Below are 12500 nucleotides of genomic sequence, written 5' to 3'. Positions count from 1 at the left end.
AATCAGCCATTTGGGGACAGAGAGAGCTGAATAAATAAATGGATTAGCCATCATGTACAGGCACATTTTGTCACCGTGTTAATCTGTCCGGCAGATTCGCAGGGCAGGGAGGAGCTCCCGCTGTGACCCCGGAGGTTAAGACTGATTGATGGTTAACTGTTATGAATTTCCCCATCGAGACCAGACCCCCCACACCCCATCCCACCCTACCCTACCCCACCTCGGTTCCACACAACAACAGGGCTGCTTGTGTGGGGATTTTGAGCAGAAAGGAGGGGTAGGAAAAAAATGGTAGGAAAGAATAATAATTAAATAAAGAGAGGCGTTTTTTTTCTTCGCGGGAAGGCCTTAATGGATTCACAATCTGCTTTGGCGGAGCTGGGAGTTGCATAATTACCTGTTTATTAGAGCATCGCCTCTTCCTCGGTGTCTCAATTAAAACAGCCCTGCCGTTTGCTCTTACTTCAGTAACTGATAGCATACCAATCAGCCAGCGGCGCTAATTCTTTCAGCGGGTCTATTTGTCTGTCTGGTCCGTTGTCTTTCTGTGTGTTTCTCATCTGTATACACACACACACACACACACACACACACACACACACACACACACACACACACACACGCGCACACACACACACACGCACAAGCACACGCACACGCACACACGCACACGTACGTGTTGGTCTGTCTGCATGTACTGCATTTATGCATGTCCGTGCTGTCCGTATGCACAGCGTGTTCATCTCACGGTGCACGTCATGTGTGTGTGTGTGTGTGTGTGTGTGTGTGTGTGTGTGTGTGTGTGTGTGTGTGTGTGTGTGTGTGTGTGTGTGTGTGTGTGTGTGTGTGTGTGTGTGTGTGTGTGTGTGTGTGTGTGTGTGTTTTGTCTGTATATGCATATACACCACCTGTCTGGAAGTCAGTTTGGGATTTGGCTATATAACGTGTGCATTGATGTGTGTGTGTGGGTGTTTTTTGTGTATATGCATGTACACTTGTACACTTGACCTGCATGCATGTACACACCGTAACATCTGTCCAGTGATGAGTAAAAGTATCAATACTACAATGTAGAAATGTACTTGAGTAAAAGTACAAAAGTTTTGGCATCAAAATATATTTTAAGGACCAAAAGATCTTTCGAAATTAGCAGATTTACAAGCTAACAACGTATTGTGAGCTTGCTTCACCCAGCCTGCAAAGTAACTAGTTACTAACGTTTTAAAATAATTGTAGTGGAGTAAAAGTACAATATTTGCCTCTGAGATGTACTCTACACATGTAGTGGAGAGTAGATGTAAGATGTGTTGAAAATTTAAATTACTCCTTAAATAACCTTAAAATTGTAATTAAGTACAGTACAGTAAATGTACTTAGTTACTTTCCACCCCTGACACCTGTCATGTGTACACCTTTAAACCTGTCTGTCTGTATGTGTATGCATGTCTATTCCACTATCTGTTGGTCAGAGCTACGTACATTTGATACTGCCTGGTGGAGAGACTCAGGCCTTCAAGTGTTTGCTTTCTCCCGTGGGTGTTTTGGGCCACAAAAACAAGTAGCTTTCGGGAGAGATTACCTCAGAAAGTAACAATTTTCTAGCTAATTATCATTTTAAGAAGTTCCCTCTTTAATTGTTTCTAGTCGTGAAGAGGCAGTATCTCGTTAAAAGAAAAAACTGCACACAGAGATCAGCCGTCAGAGAGGCGTCTCAAGCGTAAATCCTGTTTGAGATGGAAAGCTTGCGGAGTCGAATGCGCTTCCATTCAAGATAATTAGCCCCTGTTTTCTCATTGAGTTTGCATAATAAGTCCTCATTTTCCATCGATTGTATCAGAGAGAGAGAGAGAGAGAGAGAGAGAGAGAGAGAGAGAGAGAGAGAGAGAGAGAGAGAGAGAGAGAGAGAGAGAGAGAGAGAGAGAGAGAGAGAGAGAGAGAGAGAGAGAGAGAGAGAGAGAGAGAGAGAGAGAGAGAGAGAGAGAGAGAGAGAGGTGGGGAGAGAAAGAGATGGAGAGAGGGAGACAGACAGACATAGAGAGAGAGAGGACACAATAAGGACTTATCGCAGCCGAGTACACAGTATACTCTTCTTTCTGGGCAGATCCGACTACACTAAAAAAGTGTGAACGTAACTCAGATGAGTGAACCTAAGGGAACCAAATGGACCCAAAAGGGTCCGTTTTGTTCACATTTATTACGTTGACACCCTGGATTTTACAGTGTTGTCGGATCTGCCCAGAAAGAAGAAGGTAAAATGTGTGTGGTGGTGGTGAAACATCTGTATTCTCCAGGAGAGAGCGGGGCCCCTTTTATAATTCATCATCATCCTCAGCAGCCTGACAGGAAGGAAGACGATGGCTCCTCCAGTCTGCTGACACTGAACCACAGAGCAGGCAGCGAGATGATGGGGGGGGGGGCTAGACAGACAGACAGACAGACAGACAGACAGACACAGACCCGTCTCAGACAAACTATTGCATACACCCGAGAATGAACGTTGCACCTGGGCAGTGGCACAACTGCTGAAAATGTGTAGGAAGTTGTCTTTTTCTCCTGGGTAAAGTTTGTATTTATTTATTTACCTACCAGCACCCCCCCCCCGGACCTGCCCATTAACTGACTGACACTTACATAGGATGGCAAATTAATGAAACGAAGAAGCCTCTACTTGCCGTTATAGTGCTGATAAACTGAAAAATATCTGACATAATTTCAAGGGGCGGGGGGGGGGGGGGGTGGGATTGATTGTGGTGTTGGGGTGGGGGGGGGCACTTTTCAATATGGCAGATGACGTGCACGGTGCAGGATATATAACATTGTCCCCCATTCTCTTTCCATCGTAAAGCGCAACAGCGCTCGTTAGCCTCGGGTTTATTAAGAAGTCCCTTTGCGCCGTTCAAGGTGACGGTGGCAGGTTGGAACAGCTGTCAGTCCATAAAAGCCTCATCACACGGAGCCAACCGGCTCGTCATTATCTAGGTCGACCGCTCTCTCTCTTATCCGCGGTGCCACGCTGCACCGCCGGCGCGCCAAAACAACCCTGCTTCTGAACGACGCCGGCTCACCCGCTAAGCTGATTGTGACGGCAGTCGAACCCCATCCACCCGCCCCCCCCCCCCGTCACCCGTCACCCAACCTCCCAGGTGGTTTTAACCACCACCTTGTCAGCCCCGCCCCCCCCCAGCCAGAGCCTTTTTGTGTTCTATCTACGGATCTGTCTCTGGGAGCTGTCAGCGGAGGCGGTTGAATTACGTTGAGGTGGGCGTACAAACTGCCTCTGATCACCGCGCCTCGGCTTGCCGCCATCACCACCCGGTGATCTGGGAAATATTCATGAGTCGGAAGCTGGGGCTGGATTTCATCAGGCTCCCCTCCTCTCTCTCCACCAGATCAGATACTCATTGATATCATCGCCTCAACACCCTCCTTCCTACGCCCCGACACCCCGAGTGCTAAATGTCACCAGTTTTGGTAATTTACAGGTAACATCTCCCAGCCCACCAGGAGAGAGACAGAGACGGATAGAGAGAGAGAGAGAGAGACAGAGAGACAGAGACAGAGAGAGAGAGAATAGTGAGTGAGAGCAAATCAATGATGAGTGAGTATACATAGTACCAGGGGCTACTGCATGTAATATTAATGGATGAGGAAGGACAGGAACAGTGTGTGTGTGTGTGTGTGTGTGCGTGTGTGTGTGTGTGTGTGTGTGTGCGTGTGTGTGTGTGTGTGTGCCACTGCCTGCCTGTGCTCTCTCACGCGTTGATCAGTAGCTTCCACAGCACCGCTGTCTGTCTGTGGGAATTCTACAGCTGTCACCCTCCTCAGTAGTGAGGAGGAGCCCGGGCCGGGTCCCAGAACACAGCGTGGTTGTCGGCAGCAGCAGTGCCGCCGCGCCAGCCAGCCAAAGCGCCGGCTCTCTGACAGCTGCCTGTGCCACTCTGAGAGGTGCTCCTCTTTCCTCTGAAGTAGCTAGAACACCTTCCGAACCCCTCCAACCAGACCCCGTGTACCCAGCGCAAACGTTGAAACTTCGCTCTCTCTTGTCGTATATATGACACAAACTTGTCATTATGCGATGCATTGCGAGCTCGTAGATCTGCTGTTTTAGCTATTTTTGAAAGAAAAATGAATTTTCATTTTTGTTTCCATTTTTTGAACAACTTCGCCCGTAATGACTTGTCCAATGGGATGCCAGGTTGAAAGTGTTTAAGTCTCTCCAAACCGTGCTCTCATAACCAGCAGATATACATGTAACTAAATATTTGGAGATGGGGGTCCGTGGCCAAATACATATCATTGGGGGTCCTTGACAATTTTGAGGACCACTGATATAGAAACATACGCTTTTTAGAAAACTGTTGGGATTTAGAAGACATTTTGTAGAATCGGCTTCAGGTCTTAAAGGGGAAATCCACCCATTTTCAATATTTAACTATGTCATTAATATAGCATAAAGGAGTTGTGTGGAAATAAGAAAAAATTAAAAAAAAAATTAACATTGCAAAAAAATTTAACATTGCAAAAAAATTAACATTGCAAATTACACTGTGATGACTCATCACAGTGTAATTTGCAATGTTAATTTTTTTGCAATGTTAATTTTTTTTGCAATGTTAATTTTTTTTTTAATTTTTTCTTATTTCCACACAACTCCTTTATGCTATATTAATGACATAGTTAAATATTGAAAATGGGTGGATTTCCCCTTTAATAGGTTAACATGAGCTACAGTACGTGCAGGGGTATGATATCTGTTGTTGAGGCTATGACCGGGCATCTTTATCTGAATGGCACACACTTTGAAGTGCACCGTATATAAACAGCCTATTTGATCCTCATTTGATGTGTGTTGTACTTAAATTATGTTATTTTGTCACAAGTTTCACAAAAAGCGTTTCCCACCGAAGCTCTCCAACTAAATATTTCTCATCTTAAATATCAACTAAGCTGTAAGCTGTCTCATAGTAGGGGCCGTGACTACAGATCCCATAGCCCACATGTGGCAAAAATGTACAGCTTAAATGTAGGAAAAGTTTAAAAACAGCTCTCGTCCCTGCATATGGCAATGGGCAATGCCAGTGTGCACGTTCAGATCGACTGTTAAACCCACTGAGAAACAGGCTGGAAGGACGGCGGACAGACGACAGAGTTTAGTTAATTTTATTATAGTAGAATGATGAGGGTCTTCAAGAGCACATGTATGTTGATTTGCACTTCAATCCCTATTTGATCACTATCATTGTTTCTTGCTCACTGACATTTCTATCATTTCTTTTTTTTAATCAAGCCACGCGTAAAAAAAAACACAGGAAATTCAACCAGAAAGGCTTCTCATCAGCAACATTGTACTATTTGGCATCTCGTTAGGGATGCAAAATTATCCAACCAATCAAGTTTCCAACCTCTTCTCTCTACTGTTGTATACGGTAGTTACAGCCTTTGGAACTTTCTAAGAAGGACCTCAAAAAGGCTCTTTATCAAGATTGTGCATTTGAATTATAATTTTTAGGATTCTGTTCGCTTTGTTCTCAGATCCCTATTTGATAACAATGGCAGCTTGCTGTTTGTCACAAGATAAGAAAAATCCCAGAATCGAGCGCAGAATCGCTTTTCTCAAGAAAAGATTAGCAACATTGCAGATGAGTTAGGTACACGATTTCTGTTTAGTTAGATCTCTATTTGATAACACATGGTACTTCCTTTCTTTGCATGGCTGTCACCACAAGCTCTTAAAATCCCAGATTTGAAAACATCTTTATAATAACCCATAATTAACAAGGCCTCAGAAAGATAAGACCTTCTTATCAACTCCACACATTGTCGCTGTCAGGCGGAAACCTTGTATGTCCAGCTAAAACTCGGCCTCATGGTGGCGCTATAAGAGGACAATTTGAAAAGGTTGGGGCTGTTTACAGACGGCCGGACAGACAGGCAGGCAGGCAGGCAGGCAGGCAGGCAGGCAGGCAGGCAGACAGACAGACAGACAGACAGACAGACAGACAGACAGAGACACACACACAGGAGTGAAAACATAATCCCTCGCCTTCCGATGTCAAATGATATAAGATAAGCTAATTTCGGTCACATTCCATAGTCATACAGTGGCAATGATTCCCCCAAAAAGGGGCACGTGTTGCCGGTCTGTTGTACCACGCACAGACTTAAAGGGATACTTCACTTTCAAATAAAATAAACATTAAAAAAAAATATTTAAAAAAAATGAAAGAAGTTATGGCAAAATAAAGGCCCCCTCACACATTAGTAGGACACTCTAATGCGTGAGGGGGCCTTTATTTTGCCATAACTTCTTTCATTTTTTTTAAATATTTTTTTTTAATGTTTATTTTATTTGAAAGTGAAGTATCCCTTTAACCAATTTCAACTTGACATCCCTATTTTCTGCATGTCATTATTGGCAAAAAAAAAAAAAAGTATAAGTGTGTATAAATTCAGAACATGTTGCGACGCATTGTGAGCTTGTAGATCTACTATTTTTGCTAATTTAGCATGACACACTGTAACGCACAGAACCATAATAAAATTGGATATTAATTTATTAAAAAAACATAAGGTTTCCGCCTGACAGCGAGGGTATACTGTTTGTTTGAGATACATTTTGTGGCAACCTATTTTAGATTTGTTTGGATCCCTAGTTGTTCCCAAGTATTGTGCTGTCTGCTGTGTAGAACACGTCCTAGATCCCTATTTAATGAGTTGTGCATTTTCTTCATGGTGTCTGTCACCACGAGTTCAGGACAATTCCCCAGCCAAGCTCTTAACCACCACTTCCATAATTGGGCCACCAGAAATCAACATCACTGACTTATTCACATGTTTGTGAAGTATTTTAAAGTGGTGTTGAACTGTAGTAGAACCTTAGGATGTACTAGTATAGCTAACTGGCACCAGCTACCAGTCAAAATATTCTTCTAGCTACAGTGACGTCACATCCAAGTACATTGATTGATTGATTGAATACTTTATTAGTCAGAAATGTAAACACCATGTGGTACAGTAAGACATTAAAGCCAAAAGGATTTAAAAAATAGTTTTCAGGCCAATTTTGAAGGAAAACAGTGTTGCGAATAATCGACGCCATGTGAGTGAGTTGGAGATGTAAACAAAGGTGCTTATTGGGTGGATTTGGCTTCTTTCCCTGGCTCTGGATCTTGATTTTTTTTAATAAGTTGGTGGTTGTTGCAGGTCTCTGCACTACAATACGTAACCAGAGGTTTGCGCTAGGACTGAAAAAAATATATCACTTTATACGATCTATCTATCTATCTCACATACTCCATTTACTAAGTAAACAAAGCAGATTCTGACAATAATATGTAAAACATTGATCCTAGTAATTAATTTAGGTAAAGTGAAATAGTTGTATTTGTGTTATATAACCTTGACGTAAGTTCTCTATAGAGCAACAAATATCGATTAGTCACCACTTATAATATTGGTCACCAATGATGATGACGCCCAAAACAGGCAGATTTTTTCCCCCTTCTGTACCAAGATATTCTTTTATCACCCTTTGGGTTATGCTTCATTCACTTTTTGAACAATGAATAAAAGTCCTGTCTTGTGTTTCCACAAGTTCTACAAAAGTCCCCAGCCAGCATCACTCCAGTCCTGACACACTTGGTTTGATAGGCTTCACCTCAATTTCAATTATGTTTTTTTTAAGGTTTCTGCTGTGGGGCAGAAACCTTGTATCTCCATATTTCAACTTGTTTATGTTTTCTCGTAAATTAATGCTTCGATCATACCAGAGTGTCTCACAAAATTAGTGAAAATAACAGATAATACACGGTCAATCACGACCCGTTGTGAGCTTGTCGACCGTGAGCTTGTGGATTTGAAAGCTCGCAGATTTTCACTATTTGAATATGTCTTTGAAATAATAATGAAAAAGGAATGGTTTTGGACATACAAGGTTTCCTCCCGGCAGCAGCGATGTATAATATAGTTTGATATTGTTGCCACAAAGTCAGTACAATTCCTCAGGCAAGCTCTTAATCCCTTCCCTTCCACAAGGAGAGAGCTACAGCATCAGTGTTACTGATACACTTGATACCAGCAGATGCATTTTGTGCTTCATTCCATATTTGATGTGGATTGAACAACAGCCATTCTCAAGTTCCCCATCCAACCGCAAGCTCTCAAGCTATTTCCCAATACTAAACTGTAGCAAAATGCCGAAGGTAAAACAAATAGGCTCTTTATCAAAAACACAATGTGTTTGTGGTGCAGTCTCTTTCATTTTCACTCTACTAGCCCTTATATAACCCATTAATAAGGACCGGGAACGCATCTGTGTCATTTTAGATTTCTTTGGCTATTCAAAAATATCAGATATACAAGCTCATAGCGCGGCACCGAGTACCGCGCTATGAGCTTGTAGATCTGCTATTTTTGAAAATTTGTGAAAGATTTGTGCAAATCTTTGAATATATATATATTTTCAAGCGAACATTTGTAACTAAAATCTTTGCTTCTGGGGGGTCCCTGGAACAAAATATTTTTGAGATGGGGGTCCGAGGCCAAATACATATCATTTTGGGGCTCCTTGACATGAAAATGTTTGAGAACCACTGATATTATAGCGACATAAGTGTTTCAGAAAACTGTTAGGATTTAGAAGACATTTTGTAGAATCGGCCCCTCAGGTCTTCATGGGTTAATGAGTGCTATGCTGTATCTCCTTTCTCAGCGTTGGGGTTTAGGGCTGGTATCTCCTCACCTACTCTCCATCCCCCAACTGGGCTCCCTTCCATTTGACTGATAGACTTATTACCAAAATTATTCGTCTATAAAATATCCTCTCTTTTTTTTTTGGTCCACTCTATTGCCCTCGCTAGCCAAGCCGTCAATCATTTCAACAAGAAGGCGGTCAGGATTCTCAATGTCATGTTTACTCGTGGGTCTGCTACACATATAGTACTCTATTTTATTTGCACTTGGCATCATGCTTGCATTTTACGCTAGCTCTTTCCTCTGCACATTACAATATCTCCCCCTCACCTACTGTAGTATTCTCCCCTCCCACACGCAATATCGAATCTCTCTCCGTCTCTCTCTCTCTCTGTCTATCTATCTACCCCCCCCCCCCCTCCCCTCTCTCCATCCTGGCAAGCAGTCTCTGATTGGACTGATTTACTCATATAACACCAAGTGTTGTGTGGTATTGCAGTCCTACACACCAGCTGTCCCGTGCGCCCAGACTCCCTTCTCCCAAAACTTGTGAGAGCAGCGTGCGTCCCTCCCTCGGGGGGGCCTGGTGTTGGTTGTGGGAGGCAGCAGAGTGGGTGGCTCAATCAGGTTGGGGACTTGCTGGAGAGAGCAGAGGAGATTGGAATTGGAGATTGAGTTCCTTACAGAGGAATAATGGAGACTCTGCCACATGGAAACGGCTGGCGGAGGAACAATGAGCAAGCAGAGATGGAGAGGATATTGAGGAGTTTGACGACCAACTGTTGTACGTCCCAACTTGTTTGGCGGGGGCGGGCGGTGGGTGAGGGGCGGGCGGACGGATGGACGGACGGACGGGTGCCGACAGAAAGTCCTGGCTAAGTGTTTCAAAAATACAAGCGATTAAACCTTGTAAAACGCTTCCGTTTTGGGGAAATGAGGCCTGTTCAATATTCTGTGCTGTGGATGTGCTTTGACGGGCCTTGATCATTTTTCTGTCAGTTGGAGTGAGTGTGAGTTTCTCAGTAATCCTCTGCTGACAAGAGTTTAGTTCTTAGAAGTGAAAAGGGAGACCCACACACACGCACACGCACACGCACACACACACACACACACACACACACACACACACACACACACACACACACACACACACACACACACACACACACACACACACACACACACACACACACACTCCAAATCTGGAGTGTTGATTGTTGTGTTTTCAAATTGCGTGTTTGTAGTTTGAAGTTAACTTATACTGTCTCAATGACGCAATGTGATTTTTGCAACACTCAATGGGTTTCATCCACTCTAAACCTTGCGTGTCATTTTAGGTGAAAAATGTAAATTTTCAGCAGATCTACAAGCTGCGATGTGAGCTTGTAGACTGGATATTTTCACTATTCGTCATACCACAAAGTATAGTCAAGAGCTGGAGTGGTTAACGGCCATTATGGGACCCCAGGGGTCATGATGGAACTGAACATCGGATAAACAAAACTACAGTAAATGTCAGTGAATGGCTGTCAGAGGCAAGCTGAGGACAAGGACCACTAGCTGAGGACAAGGACCACTAGCTGAGGACAAGGACCACTAGCTGAGGACAAGGACCACTTGAGTTTCATATTGTTGTTGTCCGGCAGAAACCTCTTATCCTCATATTCTAACTTTTTGTGTTTTTTCGTAAATCAACTTGCCCAACTTCATCATACTACAGTCACACAAAAGCATCAAAACTAGCAGATCTACACGCTCGAAACGTCCTGAAAACGCGACAGAGACGATATATCTTCGATATAATTCTTCCACAACAGCTCAGTGATGACAAATTTTGTGTGCGAAAGATCACTGTGTGTGTGTGTGTGTGTGTGTGTGTGTGTGTGTGTGTGTGTGTGTGCGTGTGTGTGTGTGTGTGTGTGTGTGTGTGTGTGCGTGCGCGTGCACGCGGGTGACGGGTCCACGTGCACGCTCCCCAATGCGATTTGCCACGGCTCAAAGTAATTTGCATTAGCTATGCAGAATGCATGGGGATTTGCATCCCACTAATTAATATGTCAGAAATAAATTTCGTGCAGTTGCCAGTTAATTAAGAACAATATTAATTATTTGAATTAAACAGAATATTAATTGGATTTCTATCAATTCGCAGTTATTGCTCCGTGAAGTTTTAAATACGGGCCAGACTGAAGGGACGGCTCCTCATTTATTTTTTGACATGCTGGTCAGCTCTGCCGCACTGGAGAGGTTGGAGCTGACCCCAGACCTACAGTAATTACTGCAAGCTTTGCAACATCGCACACACACGCACAGTCGCACAAACACACACGCACAGTCGCACAAACACACACACACGCACAAACACGCACGCACGCACGCGCTTCCTGATCTCATATCTTAAATTGATGCTCGTTCTTTCAGATTTTGATCCATACTTATGCATTTTATTGCTCTGTAATGCACTTTGTGATGAGCCTGTTTTTGTTCCAAGTACACTAGTGCATAATTTGACTTGACTTGATTGGAAAATTATGTTTGAAATACTCATCCCAAAGTGGAAAGATAGAGGGGAGAAAGCTCCACAAATTGCATCGCTGCCCTATTTCTGTAATAATGTACCTTCTTCTTATTGTGGCTTATTACGCTGATGCTACTCTACTCTCCATTTCTCAACAATATTTTATTGGCATGGTATACATGTAGATATTCCAGACATTGCCAAAGCAGTGAGTGGGAAAATTATTTAGCCCACTACGCTAGTAATAAAGAAACAGTATGCCAGATACAGTGTAGGCCTATACAACAAATAACTAAATGCATCGCCAGAAACACATCGCCAGCTAAACCAGCTTGTTTTCCTATGGTACGGCGCAGCTGCTGTGCGCTCCTCTATTGTACCGCACGTTGCGTTTTTCTAGCGTTTTTTTTTATGTACATAAAAGTGAACATATTCCCAACTTTTCAAGGCGTAGAGTCGCACCACTCCTTCCTATTTTTGATGCCGGGAGATGTGGTACAGTAGGAACGGTGGGACAATGGCAAACGCAAACAAAAGTTTCGTGTTAGGCTCAAGACAACGCTTGCTCCATTTTCCCCCTATGATTCATTATTTCGATCACTCGGTTCTATGCATGTGCTGTAGGCCTGCTCCACAGGCGCACCACGCTGGTTTGCCCCGATGCGCAAGTGCGTTTCTATAGTGTCTGCACCTGTAACGATGCCTCTCGGTGTGATCAACCCCCTCAAACCAGATTTATACTTAGTCGCACACCGGTGTCACACCGAAAATAGCAGCTCTACAAGCTCACAATGTGTCGCGTCAGAGAGCTATTTTCAGTGTGCGTCACGGCTCACAACCCAAGTATAAATCAGGCATTATCTTTCACTCCACATAGTGCTGTAGACGGGTTAGTTTCCAAGGTTTGGAGAGATGAATGAATTCAGGGTGTATTAAGCATGTTTGATCAAAAATAAATCTCCTTTAAGGTTCTCTATCTGACACATTCTAATAGAAAGTGAAATGCGGTTTCGATCTGTTCTTGTTGACAGTACAGTATATGAACCCAGGATCATGGCCTGCCTGTATGGACGCTCTGTCTCCAGGCTATGAAATTGTTTATACTGTACATGTTTTTATGTTAGTCGTTACTACTTCAACTGTGCACGGCCATTGTGTATTGTCTGTTTACGTCGATTTTTTTCCCTCCCCAACACATCATGCAATTGTCTCACAATCTCTCTATCTTTGTGTCTGTCTGTCTGTCTGTCTGTCTGTCTTGTGCCATCCTTTTGACTAAAATGTGCATGTT

At 43.4% G+C, this 12500-nt stretch overlaps 1 protein-coding gene across 1 annotated transcript in view; it reads left to right on the top strand.

Moving 5' to 3' along the window:
• LOC308094424 (receptor-type tyrosine-protein phosphatase mu) overlaps positions 1-12500 on the top strand; it is a 240057-nt gene that overhangs the window by 194146 nt on the left and 33411 nt on the right.

This window comes from Gymnoscopelus braueri (assembly GCF_963280865.1).
Source record: "Gymnoscopelus braueri genome assembly, chromosome: 10".
Lineage (NCBI taxonomy): Eukaryota > Metazoa > Chordata > Actinopteri > Myctophiformes > Myctophidae > Gymnoscopelus > Gymnoscopelus braueri.
This window is presented reverse-complemented; position numbering and strand designations above follow the sequence as displayed.